Below are 13,045 nucleotides of genomic sequence, written 5' to 3' on the forward strand. Positions count from 1 at the left end.
AAATGAATCAAATTAACATGTTGTACATCTTAAATTTATTCAATGTTATATGTCAAATATATTGATATTTCAATACAAGGTTTTTAAAAATATATATTTTTAAAGTGTTGATGTCAGTACACCATAAAACTGTATTTGAATGCTGTGTTGATTTCAGTGACCACAGAGGCCACTTCAAGTGTAGCATGCTGACCCACTGGAGAGCCTCCGTTCTTTATGTACTCATATTAAGGAGGAAATTTCCCCCAGCCAGGGCTTTGAAATTCATTGAAAAAATACGAAATCATATTCCTGACATTTTTGAGGGCTTTATTTCATTTTGGTATTTCTAAGTGCATAGATAACCTTTCTTGTGAGTTTCCCTACCCTGTTTTTCACCTATACTCCTTTCTTCTCTTTCCCTCTCCCTGCTTAATTTCTCTCCTCTCTCTCCTCTAAAACCTGTGGGCTAAAATTGGTCCCAAGCGAGAAAAAAAGGAGAAGCAAGAGGACTCCTTGAAATGTTTCATTCCCACCCCCTACCTCTCCTGCATTCTGAGACTGTCCCCAAGGAGATTTTAGCCTGGTCACCTCCCTCCCATCTTCCCCTTGCTCTCCAGATTTGTGCAGATGACAGCAACATGTTAGATCCCAGAATGGTAGATTTTTTTTTTTTTTCATAGCACAAGGTTCTCTTTATTGTGATGCTCAGTGGAAAACATCTGTAAACCAGTTCACTGTAGTGTTGACAGCTGCAACCATGCTAAGGCACATTCATTATATAAAAAACGGGCGTGGTGGGAGTTCTGTTCACTCCTTTGTGACAGCAACTGGGACCTGAATTCAGAGCGTTTTAGGCATATGTAGCTTTTATATATCTTCATGATTTCTTGAGAGTTTGTTTCCTTAAAAATAAACCTTCTTTGCCATAAGTAAGTCTAAATGCAGCATAAACAAAACAGGAATACAGGGAAATTCAGGCACCCGTGTAGACCAGTGTAGGACAAGCTACTCTCTTCTAGACGTGGTTACAAAGGAAAGGCAGTGATAAAGACTTGGAATTTTACCATTTATTACAGTTAGAGGGAGAAAAGACAACTTTTTTTTTCTTTTAAAAATATCTGTGCAGATGGCAGAGTCTTGAATCATACTGATCTGTCAACAGTGCGGATCAGCAACCCTCGGGCCCCAGTCCTGGAGTAGGTTCGAGATCACCTGGCCCTTTCCACTGCTCTGGCTGTCAGACTGGGGACAAGTCCCTTAACCATTACATATATTTGGTCCCCGAGGGTGTTGGGAGAGGTGTTGGCCTTTCCAGCTTGGCCCCTGGGCCCTGTCTTCTCAGTCCAACAGGCTGAGAAGACAGTCCCGTTGCGGCAGGGGCGGGCTGCCCTCGGCAAAGGACGGAAAGGGGTCATCACTGCACTTGAGACATTTCAGAATCAGGAAGGTGATAGTGGCGCCGCCCGGCAGGGAGGAAGGGACGCTGCGGAGGCTGGGAAGGGGAGGGGAGGTGGAGTCGTCGTTGTCATCCGGCTCGGGCAGCAGGAGAAGAGGTGTTTATTCGGCAGCTTTGGCCTCGGCCCCGTCGGCTCTGCCGTGCACCTCCTCGTCCGAGCGGTCGCCGGCCCCTTTCCGGGCCATTCAGCGGGGCACGACAAACGGCAGGTCCCCACGCCTGAGCTCGTTCTTGAGCGAGCTGACCTCGCGGTTCATGGCGTCCAAGGTCTCCGTGGCATCCTCCAGCTCGCGCTGCAGTTTCCGGCGCGAGGCATTAGCCCGCTGGGCCTCCTCCAGCTGCCGCTTGAGCCGCTTCAGACGGGGGGACGCCTTGTCCGCCCGGTGCTTGCGCTGCTCGGCGTTCCTCCGCTCATCATCCACCTGCAGCAACGCATCCTGCAGCTTCTTCTCGGCCCGATGCACCTGCTTGCAGGCCGCCTGGCGCTCCTTGGTCTCGTTGTCCAGCTGCTGCTCCAGCTGTGCGATCTTGGCCTCGAGGGCGGCGATGGAGGCCTTGGACTTGCCAGTGCCCTCCATGTCCTGCAGCTTGACCTTGAGCTCCGTGTTCTGGCGCTGCAGCCGCCGCCGCGCGTTCTCGTTCAGACGGGGGCTGATCTGGTCGCTGTGCAGGTTCGCCTTCTTCAGCCTGTCGCTCACCAGCTCCGCGCTGCCCTGCTCCTCCGCCAGCTGCGCGATGCAGGCCTCCGGGCGCCGCTTCCCCTCCAACGCCAGGGCGTTGGCCCCCTGGTCAGCCAGCTGGCCCCGCTCCTGCTGGGCCTGGCGCTTGGCACGCTCGGCAGCTGCCAGCTTCCCCTGCAGCTGGATCATCTCGGTCTCCATGCTCTACCGTTTCTTCTCATTCTCCTTGGCCTGCGCCAGGATCTCCTCGCGGGAGGCGCCAATGTCCTTCAGCTCCCGCAGGCTAGTCCTTCATCTGGGCCTGCAGCTTCGTCCGGTCCGTTGGATGGCTTTGTCCCGGTTCTTGTTGGCCGAGTCGATGTGGGCCTCCAGGTCCTTCAGGTGCATCTCCAGCTTCTTCCGAGTGGCCACGGCCATAGAGCGCTGCTTCCTCTCATCGTCCAGCTAGGCTTCCATCTCCCGCACCTGTCTGACCAGCTCCTCGCTCTTTTCGTCGCGGCCCTGCAGGTCCCGCTCCAACTGGGCCTTCATGGCCTACAGGTTCACCTCCAGCCGCAGCTTGGCATCCTCGCCGGCCTGCAGCTCGTCCCCCAGCTCCTTGAGCTGGGTCTTCATCTCCTCCCCCTGCCGCTCCAGGGCCCGCCTGGACTTCTCCAGCACTTGGACGCTCTTGCCGACGTCGTCCTGGGAGCTCATGAGGTCCTCCATCTCCGTGCAGATCCGCTTGAGCCTCTCCGGCTCCGCCTTCTGCCCCATGGCCTCCTCCAGAGCCCGGGCCTGAGATGGCGCCTTGGTCTCCTTCTCCCGGGCCTCTGCCTCCGCCCGCTCGCGCTCCTCCGCGTCCTTGTCGGAGATGGTCTTCTCCTCGGCCAGGAGCTGGTCGAACTTCTTCTGCTTCTTCTCCAGGTTGGAGACGCTCTGCCACTGGTGGTCCAGGTCCACGAGCAGGTCGTCCATCTCCTGCTGCAGCCGCGTCTTGGTCTTCTCCAGCTGGTCGTAGGCGGCCACCTTCTCCGCATAGCGCTGCCTCAGCCCCTCCAGGTCCTTCTGGAGCTTCCTCTTGGCCTCCTTGGCTGTCTGCAGGCACCCCACGCCGTCCTCCATCTTCTTCCTCGTGTCGGTGACCTGGGCGTGCAGGGTGGCGATCTGCCTCTCGAGGTTCCGCTTGGCCTCTTTCTCCTCCACCAGCTGCTCTTTTAAGGAGTTTTCTCATCCTCCACCTGCTTCAGCTTGGGGCTCAGACTCAGCTTCTGCCGGTTCTCCTCCTGCAGGAGCTCCTGCGTGTCATGCAGCTGTGACTCCGGAGCGGAGAAGTCCTTGGTGAGCTTGCTGGACTTGCTGTCTGACTGCGTGAGAAGACCCGTCACATTGTCCAGCTCGACCTGCAGCTTGGAGACCTTGTCGGCTAGCTCCGCTCTCTCTCGGTGAGCTTGACCTGCAGCTCCTGCAGCTGGGGGGATGGTAGATTTTATCCCATAAAACTAATGTCAGGGGGCTTCCCTGGTGGCGCAGTGGTTGAGAGTCCACCTGCCGATGCAGGGGACATGGGTTCGTGCCCCGGTCCGGGAAGATCCCACATGCCGCAGAGCGGCTGGGCCCATGAGCCATGGCCGCTAAGCCTGCACGTCCAGAGCCTGTGCTCCGCGACAGGAGAGGCCACAGCAGTGAGAGGCCTGTGTACCGCAAAAAAAAAAAAAAAAAAAAAAAAAAACGAATGTCAGGAGGATCTCCAACTGTCAGTAAATATGTTATCAAAAGGCTGCGAAGGGCTGGAAATTTATTTTAAATAGTACTGGTATTCCTCTCCTTTATAGAACAGTTGCCTCCTAGACCTCTAAACTGAAGGAATTCTTGAATGGAAACATCTTCATTCTGGGAGCAGCATACGGTTATGGTTGCAAAACTTAGGAGTCCCGTTTCATCATTATAATTTGATGATCTCATTCTTAAACTGCTAAACATTCTTAAACAGCAGAGTGTTGTAGTGGAAGTTGCACTGGGGTTTTACATCAAGGAACCCCAGGTTGAAATCTGGACTCTGTCACTTAATACTAGTATAACCTTGGGCAAATTACATGCCCCTTCTGAATCTCAGTTTACACGTTTCTACAATGGGGAGAATAATTCCTATATTTTTAAGAGTGGTGATTAAATGACAGGTTGCCCATACTGTGCTCGACATTTTAGAGACAATCTTTTCTGGCACCATGGGCATCTTTAGGGAAGTCACCTTGTATCTGATCTTGTATTAAGAAACAAGTGATATTCCATTGTATATATGTGTCACATCTTCTTTATCCATTCACCTGTCGATGGGCATTTAGGTTGGTTCCATGTCCTGGCTATTGTAAATAGTGCTGCAGTGAACATTGTGGTACATGTCTCTTTTTGAATTATGGTTTTCTCAGGGTATATGCCCAGTAGTGGGATTGTAGACATAGAGAATGGACTTGAGGACACGAGGTGGGAAGGGGAAGCTGGGGCGAAGTGAGAGTAGCATCGACATATATACACTACTGAATGTAAAATAGTTAGCTAGTGGGAAGCAGCAGCATAGCACAGGGAGATCAGCTCGGTGTTTTGCGATGACCTAGAGAGGTGGGATAGGGAGGGTGGGAGGGAGGCTCAAGAGGGAGGGGATATGGGGACATATGTATGCATATGGCTGATTCTCTTTGTTGTACAACAGAAACTAACACAGTCTAAGCAATTATACTCCAATAAATATATATTAAAAAAATAAGTGATTGAATGGATGAGTGAATGAATACATCTATCTAGTCAGTATTCAAAATTTTTCTAAACTCAAAAAATAGCACTTGATATGCTAACAGCACCAAATGAGAAAAACTTTATCCACTAAATGAAACAACTCTGACGTTAAGTCCCAAACAATCACAAAATCTACAAACAACCATTGCCTTGTCAAAGCCACAAAGCCATTTGCTAAATAACACCTGTTTCTGCACACACTAGAGCAAAACTCCCCAGGGAAACAAGAAATGCACACTTTGGGTATTGTATTTTACGCTGTCCTCTTTGTTGCCCTAGTATAAGGATAAAGATATTCAGAGAGATTAACATAAAAGTCTGGAAAAAGTGTACTCCACCTCATCACCACCCCCTGTAAAAAAACAAAAAAAGACCTAGAGGGTTTCCCTGGTAGTGCAGTGGTTGAGAGTCTGCCTGCCGATGCAGGGGACACGGGTTCGTGCCCCGGTCCGGGAAGATCCCACATGCCGCGGAGCGGCTGGGCCCGTGAGCCATGGCCGCTGAGCCTGCGCGTCCGGAGCCTGTGCTCTGCAACGGGAGAGGCCACAACAGTGAGAGGCCCGCGTACCGCAACAACAACAACAAAAAAGACCTAGAATATCAATTCAGAAATTTTCAGGTAATTAAAGTGGATTAAAACAAAATAAAACATCCTTAGCCAAATGTTCTGATCATTAGGAATTGCTTTCTTAACACTAGTTGAAATGTAGACGTCAGGTTGAAGAAGATGAGAAGGCTGCCAGAATTTCTCACCCTTGTATTTTTATTTCTTTTGTTATTATTGTTATTATTATTATTATTATTTGCGGTACGCGGGCCTCTTACTGTTGTGGCCTCTCCCGTTGCGGAGCACAGGCTCCGGACGCGCAGGCTCAGCGGCCATGGCTCACGGGCCCAGCCGCTCCGCGGCATGTGGGATCTTCCCGGACCGGGGCACGACCCTGGTGCCCTGCATCGGCAGGCGGACTCTCAACCACTGCGCCACCCGGGAAGCCCCTCTTACGTTATTATTTGAGTGCGGAATACTTTTAAACATATCTTGAATGATAATATCTTCCAACCGTTATGATTTGTTCCTTTAAATAAGTGTTTTGAGGATATTTTTCACATTCTGACGTGTGATTTCATTGTACTCAGGGCCAGCTGCTTTCCCGTAGACTGAAGCTCTGACATTTATAATGGAATTGAACAGTGTAATAGGATTCACTTAACAAAAATGCTGCTGTGACATGAACTTTATGGGACCTTCTATTGAACAAGGGAGGCCTGTTTTAACATTGTCTGGTTGCTATTTCATGGCAAAAATGGAAGCAAAAAACGCAATAGCTGGGTCTCTGCATAAATGAAGCCACACCATTTTTCTTTTTCTTCTCTTTTTTAAAATAATTTATTTTTTTAATTGAAGTATAGTTGATTTACCACGTTGTGTTAGTTTCAAGTGTACAGCAAAGTGATTCAGATGTATTTATAAACATAAATATATACATATATGTTCTTTTTCAGATTCTTTTCCCATATAGGTTATTACAGAATACCAAGTAGAGTTCCCTGTGCTCTACAGTAGGCCCTTGTTGATTATTTATTTTATATATAGTGGTGTGTATCTGTTAATTCCATATTCCTAATGTATCCCTCCCCCTACCACCTTTCCCCTTTGGTAGCCATAAGTTTGTTTTTTATGTCTATGAGTCTGTTTCTGTTTTGTAAATAAGTTCATTTGTACCTTCTTTTAGATTCCCATGTAAGTGATATCATATGATATTTGTCTTTGCTCTGTCTGACTTACTTCATTTAGTATGATCATCTCTAGGTCCATCCACCACACCATTTTTCTACAGTGGAGACACAGTCATAAAATGATGGGAAAATTAAAACAACATTTCACCTTTTACTCTTTGGTAAGATTCTCCGTATCCGTATAGAAGAGAATATTTTAATATTCTGCCAAAAAACATAAGTGGTCTGGTAGCATCCTCATTAAAGCCTCACAAAGTCTTCCAGAGTTCTCGAATCTCTGGAGCTCTGCTACTGCTTCCAAGTAGCTAATGTGATGTTATTTTACAACATTCTGCCAGAGCTGCTTTCTCTCCAACAAGAATCTTACTAGCTTTACCGTTTGGCAGCCTGTAGCATGTTTAGAAAAAAATCCATAAACCAGATGGCGGAAATACAGAGTAATCTGTTTGGGAAACCCAGGTTATAAATATGTGCATGTTGGGAAAAGGGCAAAAAGTTGAGGTAAAGCAGCTGATGCAGCTTTCAGGCTGGGCTCCAATCATGACATTTTTAGACGGGTGCCCTGAGAGCGTCTACATGTTTATTTTCTATTGTATTTTTCCCCTCATGCTCAGGAAGAACCCACAGGAGTTCACTCATTTTCCCACACTGGAAACCAAATTGAATCCTGACTTGGGAGTTTTCATCGAGGTTTCATCTGCAAAAAGTATATTCTTCTGTTGGTGGTGAGAGAGGGTGGGGATGAGGTGTTAGGACTGGGGTGCATCATCGTGTGACCCAACTTCCTCCTTCCTTGACCCTTCTCCATATGTGTGAGGATTTCTCCTCACCCTAATATCAACTTCCAAGTGAAGTAAGGCTGAAGTGAAAATCAACCTTAAAGGAACAAAGATGGTTTACAACCACAGTTTGTGTACGTATTGGCAGGGGGTGAGTGGGTAGGTGAAAGATGCAGTTAAAAGAAGAAGGGCACGACTTTGCGTGTGTGTGTGTGTGTGTGTGTGTGTATGTAGGGGGAGTGACTTGTGTTAGATGATTGCATTCATATGAGTAGCAAGACCTTTTCATTGCCTCAGGGGCTGATCACAGCCTTCTCTCTTTCTACGGCCTTCAAGAGTCACAGCCTTGCCACTATCGATTAGCTCAGGCCATCAAAGAGTTGCTCCCTAATCTTCCTGCTGTGCTGGGTGGTGTACTTTTTAGGCACTGTGGATGGACAATTAAACTGGTGTAGCCTGCCTTCTCGAGACTTATGCCCCTCCATAGCACCAACATTGTAGTCAGCTACGCAGACACAAGGCAACTGCATTCCTTACATCCTTGCCCTTGCCACCTTAAGGAAATTGAACACTCTAGGCCATGTTAGCAGTAGTTGTAGGCATACAGCCCACTGGGGAAACAATGAAGAGCTCAGCTATATTAATTCTTCTGTTTGGCTGCAAGCACCCCTGAGATCTCGCTTGAGTCTTCCTGGGGACTCTGTGGGCCTCCCTTAGTTGCCGCCCCTCATTGTTCCTGGCCTCTGCCACTGCCTGACATTGCTGGCTATGGGTACATCCCTATTTTTCTCATGACTTCAGCAACACTGGTATAATCTCACTGGACGTTCTCCTATAGCTGCTGCGTGGAGGCAAGAGAAAAACCCTCTTCCCACTGGTGTTTCATCTTTACTGTTGAAGTGCAAACAGGGAAGCTGTGTGCTTTCAGCCTCTTTAGTAGTCTTGAGGCAAGTACCTTTTATTGTTTCCTCCTTTCAGCTTTCAGTGTCCTTTCCCTTCTTCTTGGGGTTTAATCACTAATGCCAGATGGTGCGATTGGGACAAAATTCAAGCAGCAAGGCCAGGGCTATGGCTGTGGCCGATATCAACTCTCCTATTGAACCTCCCACCACAATCCAATGGCCTCCACCTTCCCAGTGACAGGGTGTCCAGAGAGTTATCATATGATTCTCTGGGATCTTCTCTGGAGATGAGCCACAAACTCCAAGAGCCTGCCGAAATAATCCTCCACACTCTGATATGCCCAATTTTCAAATGATTTTATAGCTTAAGCTGTTACTCTTGCATCCATTCCATGTAAATATTCCTTATCATGGTTCCATATTATTATTCAGAGCTCACCATGATGGAGAGATGGTCAGCCTTACATAAATTTACAAGTTAATTACTTATATCAGTAAATCATAAATATTTACTTACAGTAACTAAAAAAAAAATTAGGTATTACAATTTTAGAGTGTTTACAGAGACCAACTCTCTTGAATATCAAGAAAAGAAAACTCAACCAGCAACCTTCAGTTCTCATGAGATTCTCTAGAACTCTTTTAACAGCTTAAACAGGTACTCAAAACCCACAGCCATTTGGCTCTGGAATATTCTGCCTTTTGAATTATCTCAGCAAAATAAGCCCTGGTATGGATGGAATCGTGCCCACCCCCACCCCACCCCGTCCAATTTATATATTGAAGCCCTAACCCCCAATGTAATATTTGGAGATAGGATTTTTAGGAGGTAAGTAAATTAGATGAGGTCATAAGGGCGGAGCCCTGATCTAATGGGATTAATGTCCTTCTATGAAGAGACACCAAAGAGCTCTTCACCCCATCCCCACTCTTCCTTTCATGTGCCACAGAGGGAAAGCCACGTGAGGACACGGCTAGAAGTCAGCTGTCTTTAAGCCAGGAAGAGAGTTCTCATCAGAAACCAACTTGGCTGGACCTTGATCATGACTTCTAGCCCCCAGAACAGTGAGAAAATAAATTTCTGATATTAAGCCATCCAGTCTATGGTATTTTGTTATGGCAGCCCAAGCAAAAGAATGTAAGCCTATCAAAATGGATCTGGTATCTAGTTCAGCCAAGCCAGTTTCTTCCATTAGAGGAGCAGAACCAAAAAATCACGTTCCAGTCTGCTTTTATGAAGAGCAGAGGAGAGAGGGCCTGAGGGCTCAAGAGAGGTAGCGTAGGTGAAGTGGGATATAGAAGACACTTAATGGAATGCTCTACTCAGAGGCAACATACAAAAGCAGAGAAAGCCAGATAGACTGGACTAGAAAAAAAGTTAATTTATCAAACTCATGAATGTTAATTTTAGAGCCAAATGCAAGTGTTTTTTTTTTTTTTTTTTTGTCTGAGAACTGTTTCTTCTTGTTTACAAAATGCACGTCTGGCCCTATCTTGTGGTTCATTTATAGCTATGGACTTTGGATCTGTAGGAGGACTTTCCAGCCAGAATTTTCCCACTTTCCTTGCAACTATTTCCACCGGGTTTGAAAGAAGACAGAAGATTTTCAGGCTTCTATGTTTATAAGAACAGAAGCATCCCTTTCATAAGGAATTGGATTCTTTATTTTCTGCATTGTATCTTCTTCCCTGGCTCCTTTACCATCATGTTCCATGCTTGGGTTTTTCAGCCTTTCTGCTGTATCCTCCTCTGTTTTAGCTCTAAGGATTTTCTTATATACTGCTACTACACTATTTTAGTCATATGAATTTATCTTTCTGTGTGTAGGTAAATCACAAATCTATATTTTCATCTCTATCTTTTTCATGAGTTCAAGATCCGTAAATCCAAGTGCCTTCTAGATATTTCTAATAGAATATTACACATCAGTCATCTCTTACATCCCATATCCAAAATGGAATTCACTGTATTTCCCCCCAAACCATTCTCCCTCATGTATTCAAGACTCTGTTTAATGCATCATCTATCCCCATTTCTCAACTAGATAGACACCTCAAAGACACGTTCAGCTTGCCTCTCTCCTTGGCTCCCTCAGCCTTAAGCCCTACAATCTAGTCACTTAATGAATCCCTTTGTTCCCACCTCAGATATGCGCCTCAATACTTGACAATCCATGCTCTCCCACTGTCACTGCTGCAGCCTTAGTGCAGATTTTCTTAGTTTATTGCCTGTATTTTCCCACAGTCTCCTGGTTCGTTTCCCAGCTCCAGTGCAACTAGAGCTAGTGTTTCGCTGCTTCAGACTTACATCTCAAGTCCCCACAGGCTTCTATCCTGAGCCCTCGCCTAAGATTATTTTATCAAAGTTGTCAATTATGCCTCAGATATAAAATCTAATGGATTCTTTCCCATCCTCATTATCTTGACCCCTCTTTAGGATATGATGCTGTCAACTACCCTTTTCATTAAAGTCTCTACTCCCAGGTCTTAGACTCTATTTTCCTGGTTCGTTCCCTACCTTCTTATTATTTCTGCCCATCTCCATTGTTGACACTTCATGATGACTTCAACATTATCTAGATGTAGTGAGTCTGTTTCTTTATTTTGTTTTTTAATCTCTAGTGATGCTTTTCCCTTAGAGACTAGTTTGCCTGACATGAATATTATTACTAGCTACATAGTATCCCAAAACACGTAAGCATCCTGCTTTGAAAAGAGTTTTGTTTTCCTCAGAGTTTTACCATTATGAAAGAACCTTGTAATGAGCTTCTTTATACATACATCTTTGTAAGTTTCTTTGGTTGATTTCTGGTATAAATTCCTAGAAGAAAAATTTGTGGTTCAAAAGATGTATTTTAAAAACATTTTGTGATACGTAGTCACTGGAGAATATTTCCAGTAGAAAAAATTTGAACCAACTAACACTTTCATCAGCGGTTTAGGAGAATGACATTTTTCCCATTCCCTCACCATTAGCAGAACGTTTTATCTCTGCTATTGTGACAAGCAAAAGCAAACGAGAGGTGTTTTGTTATTTTATGTATCTCATATTCTGTCTTCTCTAACCATATTCTCTGCTCATTTTCAAAAAAATAGTTCTTTTTGATATATAAGAAACCTATGTAATAGTGATATTAACCCCTTTTCCAATACATTTTAGATATTTCAGAAATTTGTTATTTGTCTTTTAATTTTGTTAATAGTGTTCTTATGTACAGTTGTCCATTTTTATATTTCTCAGTAACAAAATATAGTAGCCTCTTTATTTGCAGTTTATCTCTTTGTTGTACCTTGGAATGATCTTTCCTCCTCCAAAATTATATAAATGTTCATTTATATTTTTTCTAGATCTTTTATAAGGACTTTATAGATCTTTTCAATAGCACTTGTAATGAATGTCATCACTCTATTTGGAATGTCGGTTGGTAAATTCTTTGAATACAATTTCTTTTTCAAGTAAGAAACTAGGAAATGTTGAATTTTATGTATATATATATTCTTTTCTCACTGAGTGCAGTGCTACATTTATTGTAAATTGAATTGTGATTTTATCTCTTTCACCTATTTCTTTTTAGATTGTTTCATTGGTTGCCTACTTATTCTGTCATTAGGGCCATACTCTTTTAAATATCATTGCTTTATCATATGCTTTATTATCTAACGGTTCAAGTGTATATCATTTTTTTTTTTGTTACAATGTTTATTGGATATTTTTGCCCAGTTATTTATTCAGAGAAACTTAAAAAATTTTTGTCAAGACTTTCTCCCCAAATATCCTTTTGGGAGTTTAATTAGACATATCAATTTTACAGATTAACTCAGGAATTAAGACTCTCCAATATGGTATGACTTTAATTCTTGTTAATGGAAAAGTATAAGTGATAGCTAGTTGATGCCCTATTTATGAGAAGTAGGTAAATAGCACAGACGTTTCTGTAAGGATGATTCCCTTGTTTCTGTCCTGCACCTCAAAGGAATAAGTCATGGAAAGGGGGTTTTCTTCCAGGGACTTTCCTGCCTTTTACCCCATGTAGAACATTTCACAGCTTGTCTCATTACAGCATTTGTAAAAACACAGTCTGAAAGCAGTGGTGCATAAATGAATTATTTAAGTTTTGCAGCAAATTGCCCTCATCTTACTTGCTGCCTCTTAATGCACTTTAAGTGAGCCCAGGGAGGCGAATCATAGAAGGCACGGGGTGGAATGTAAACCAAGTTTTATTAGCCACAACAAGCCACACTATAACATTTATTAAGTATTAGAGACAGTGTGTTTAAAGAAGTTTGATTTGCTGAATAATCACCGACATTGCAGCCATCTTCCCCAGATAGGAGCACTCCCTTGTCAAAAATATTTATTTTCTTGTCACTTCTGTTAATATAATGGGCTCTTGGGGTTTTGTGAGACTTTCTTAGCAAATCGTGATTTTCAGCAAATTACTATGTGTCTCCCACTGAATACAGCTTTAATAGCTGGGGGGAGGAGAGGGAAACCACCCACATCATTGACTGAAAGTACATCATCTTATTACTGGTGCCATTTTAGGGGCCTCAGCTGCCCTAGGAAAATGAGGAGCTAGACACCCTCTTAAGTCCGTCCCAGTCCTTCCGCCAATGAACAGTGTCAATAAACTTGATGTCCTCCCCCCACCACCCTGTCAGATTGGCCTGAGGCTGAATTCCTTTTCTTTTTAGGGGGTGAATCAGCCTTTAAGACCAAATGATTCATACCACAGT

At 44.6% G+C, this 13,045-nt stretch overlaps 1 pseudogene; it reads right to left on the reverse strand.

Annotated features, from left to right (window-relative positions):
- Positions 1 to 1,539: 1,539 nt before the first annotated feature.
- LOC116764023 overlaps positions 1,540 to 13,045 on the reverse strand; it is a 145,182-nt pseudogene continuing 133,676 nt past the window's right edge.

This window comes from Phocoena sinus, chromosome 13 (assembly GCF_008692025.1).
Source record: "Phocoena sinus isolate mPhoSin1 chromosome 13, mPhoSin1.pri, whole genome shotgun sequence".
Classification (NCBI taxonomy): domain Eukaryota; kingdom Metazoa; phylum Chordata; class Mammalia; order Artiodactyla; family Phocoenidae; genus Phocoena; species Phocoena sinus.